The sequence below is a fragment of the Trachymyrmex septentrionalis genome, unplaced genomic scaffold, assembly GCF_001594115.1.
Source record: "Trachymyrmex septentrionalis isolate Tsep2-gDNA-1 unplaced genomic scaffold, Tsep1.0 scaffold25, whole genome shotgun sequence".
NCBI classification, from domain to species: Eukaryota; Metazoa; Arthropoda; class Insecta; order Hymenoptera; family Formicidae; genus Trachymyrmex; species Trachymyrmex septentrionalis.
The window spans coordinates 2,533,189-2,537,425 of record NW_017305408.1 but is presented as its reverse complement, the minus strand read 5'-3'; the positions used below and the strand labels follow the sequence as shown (position 1 = coordinate 2,537,425).

The following is a 4,237-nucleotide window of genomic DNA, read 5'->3' as shown; positions in this document are numbered from 1 at the left end:
AATTTTCATTCGAACGTAGATGAACAAGGTATCCAAAACTAAAAGTGACGCAATTTGCAGAAAAAGATGACAAATTCCTTTGACGAAAAATCTCAAGTTGCACTAAAGAACTAACTAAAGGAATACTAGGAACTACTTTTATTATAGTATTTATGTAAGATCTGAATAGAGGAGTATCCCGACGTTCATCAACATATTGAGATCGTTTGTAGTCAATATGCGGTAAAAGGAAAAATGACAAATTTAAATGTCAAATAAGTGTGCCAAGTGACAATGCTAAAAATGGCACTCTTGCAAAATGGAGTAAAAGACACAACAACCTTTATCAAATCTCTGAATGTTCGTGGAAGCTTATCGTCGAAACGATCGAGATCGCTTTCCGATCTCGAAGCACGCGTCGCGCGGGCCAACGTGCTCGAGACGGCTCGTAAGAGCCTTCTGGATTTTTGTCGTCCCTTTAAATTTGTTGTTGTGTCACGTCCGCAGGACTGGTTATAGCCGCACTGCGCGTAGTGCACGTGATGAAAGAAAACAAGGTGCAGTTCGCGGCCTGCCGCGGCGGGTCACAGGTTTCCTGAATGGTTAGTACAATACTGGTAGGGCCAATGCGACTCGCATATCGCCGATTCTCGAGTTTCGCTGATGATCGTTCGTGTACGACGTTTAACGCCTTTTTAAGCGACGCGTTTAAATGGCAGAAATGGAAACTACTCAAAACGAGTCCGAATGCTGGCGTACACGAGAGAAAAAAACGAGACGTTTGCTGTTGTTATCCTAAATCCATCTCCTTATTTCACGAGATTGATAACTAGAAGTTAAAAGAAATAATGCTGAATTTCGATGATGTAACGCACTATTAAATGGACAGAAATCTTTTAATTTCTGAGATAACGCAGTTGCGTAAATTACGAGTCGAACGACTCGTAGACGTCTCTTTAAGTAGTAGTGTCCTAAATATCACTATCTCGGTTTCGATTCATTATCGCAATAAGTGGCGATTAAGTAGTCAAGTTCATCAATGATTGATTATCAATTAACGTTTTCACATCGTTTTCTATCGACGAAAAAGATCAGATATTTCGCTGCAATAATATTTGCCAAAATATATTAACGCGCAATCATTCATCAATTTCATTTTATGTTTAGAAAAGAGTACAATGGACAAAAAAGCACGAGAACGGAATAATTTCCCGCCCCCCCCCCCCCCCCCTCGCCCCGAATAAATCTCTAGCTACGTCCCTGCGCAGTTAGCGCGTACACGAGAAATTGTTAACTGAAGCGACAGAAGCCGCCTTCGATTTTCGACGAGCCGCACGTTGTCGGGGAGGCGGACGAAAGGCGATGTCTCGAGCGGGTGAAAGAAAATTATTCAGCGTATCGTGAATGCACGCGATCGAACGGGTCGCGAGAGCGCTTAACGTCGCGTTACATAAACGGAAAGCTAACATACGAGCGGAAACTCGAGGTCTCTTAATATCCACTCTCGCTGCCCACGTTACGTCAGCGAAACACCAGCCAGTCGCTTGCCGTCCGGCTGTCTCGCCGTGATTTTTCGTCTTTTCAGTCTTATCGGAAGCGGAATTCAAGACGACACACGCGTGGGACGTGCGTGAATTTCTTTCGATATAACCCAACCACGCACTTAAAGTTTCCCCCACGAATAATCGAAAAGCCCACCTGGGAAAATTCCCTTGGAAACGAAACCCGAATTTTTATATTTATTTCGCAATCGAGAAGAAAACTTGCCGATATATCACTCTCTGAACTCTTCGAAGTGGTATCACTCTATAAAAGAGTGAAAATTAAGTCTTGCAAAAAGAGTGAGATTTCGCTCTTCGAAATGAGGTTCAATCTAAAGTTTCAGAGAGCATGTTGTACGTATTTAACGTTTAGCGCGACGCAATAATGAATACGAATATCGATGAGACGCGTCGTGCATTAGCATAAATACGGTGAATAAAAGTCGTTTCGCTATCTCATTAATTTGCAAAAAAAAAAAAAAAAGCTTACCTCGGTGAGTTAACGGTGAACAATGGACGGACGTGGGCGACACGACAGCCACATCCGTTCCTGAGGACGGCAGGAGGGAGACCCGGTGGAGTGGGAGGGGGAGCGACGGCGTGTATCGATGGCGTCGTCAGCTGAGCGCACCGCTCACAGCTGGGCGCGAGCGACGCTGTCGCCGAACAGCTGATCGCGTCGTCGCTCGCTGTCAGAACATGGCGAGCCAGCGCGTATTGCGGATCGCCGCGGCTGCGACAAGCACGTCCCGTCCATTTTCAGCTCGCGCTGGCTCACGGGGGCCCATGCGATCCCAGGGCCGTACGGGGGATACGACGATACGTTTCACGCGTCGAGGAATTAATATACATCCGCAGACGCTACGTGCTCAGCCTCGTTTATGAGTCAGAAGTCTATTATGAATCACGCTCGAGTTAGGTCTCAGGTCTTACTCTCTGATTCAGGAAGCCTATGTAATCTTCCAAAGACGATTATTCAGCGGCGAGAAACGGAACTCGGACGCTTGCCTTATGAGACTTCGACTTCTACTAAACTACTCCCCTCCTTCGAATCGGAATACAACCGGGATACAACTATTAGACACGCAGACATGACTGGAAAGAAAATAATGCAAATAGGAAGGGTAGAAAAACATCATAAATGTAAGATTAATTCTTAAGATACATCCGTTGATCGTGTTCTTATTTAAATTGAGACTAATTTTCTCCGTGTTTCTCGGCAGTAGGGATTATCCTTTGAACTATTACCTATTTTGAACGTGCAAGCGATGTTCACGCTTGCAGATGCGGATAACGAAGGCGTTAAAGGTTCTCTCGGCTTTATACGAAGACACGTCATACATAATCATCCTGTCATCTTCATTTATTTCTCTCTGGTCTGCCTGAATGAATAAAGGGTAAAATACAAAGTTTGAAAAAAAAAAAAAAAAAAAAAAATAGAGAACGCGACAAAGAAAAGATACGGCTTTCTGTTGCAAATACGTTACGACGTGTATGACGTTACGAAATTCTTCTTCGATTATTTGAGCTCGCAAGATTTATATTAATTTAACTTTTTCTACCTTTCGAAAATAGAAAAGTAACCAAATGCAATAGGTTTTGCTTGAAGTAACACGGCGGGGTCTACGTCGATCTTGTCCGTTCTTCGACTGGCAAAGGAACGCTTTCAAGACTGCCCAGAAATAAACTCGCTCTTCCGGTAGGTTTGTCGGCATTTACGATGGCGAAACACAGCACTATCGACAAGAATATCGTGCGTATTCACGGCGCGCGCATTTAACTCTCGAAGATATAAAAAAAAGAACTTTTGTCATTATCGCGTTTCCTAAGTTATGATCTTCGATATCATATTGCAAGAGAGTGGAACGAGTTGAAAAATTTTTCAAACAGATCTTACAGATCGAATATTTGAATTTGCAATGACTCGTGATATTTTCAAGATCAACGTTTTCACGAAGTAATACGCGAAGGAAGGTCTCCATGTAAGAAAAATGTATTAATCGCCGTTGGCTTGACCTTTAGCTTTAATATCTACGCATGCGGTAGTCAATTAATCGTATTTGTTCACAGCTGCGTTTCTACGGCCGATTTCCTGCTTTACGGAATTCAAGTAAAATCGATGTCTCTTTCAGCTAGGTCACCTTAAAAAAATCCAGAACGCCTATCTACCGGGCGTTCTGCATTTTACGAGCACACGAGAGCACAGCTCGGAACTGGGTCGACTGGCCCAAGTAAGGGGGAGCACGGTTTCCAGGAGAACCTATGTCCCGATTGTCAGAAAGACGAATCTTCAGTGATAATGGTAGTAATTTTTCTTGAAAACCCGCAAGGTTTTAGAATTCCAAATGAAATTTTTCAATTCTCTTGAGGATTACCGAGAGTAATGTTATTATCGCACGGAAAATGAGACGACTGTAAAAATTGAATAAAACGCAAGACTCGTTTGCGAAAGATTCGAAAATATTCAGGAATATTCAGGCCAATAGGAGATTACAAAATGCAGATTCATATTGCACTCGAGCAGTTTTATTTAGTAAAAAATTACAGCGATATAACGGCATCTGTAATATAAATGCGCGTGTGTAAGTGGCGTGTTGAATTTGAACGGGAAACTTGAAATAGATATTGTTGATTCCGACTGTTTTAGCAACGCAGCGGTTTAATAAAAACAAAACACTAGTGCACTGGTGAAAGCGAGTTTCGATGGAGATTCGGGG

The 4,237-nt window shown here is 42.9% G+C and overlaps 1 protein-coding gene across 1 annotated transcript in view; it reads right to left on the bottom strand.

Moving 5' to 3' along the window:
- The window catches only part of LOC108748928 (protein FAM214A), a 16,924-nt gene that overhangs the window by 6,589 nt on the left and 6,098 nt on the right, over window positions 1-4,237 (bottom strand). The window lies entirely within an intron of this gene.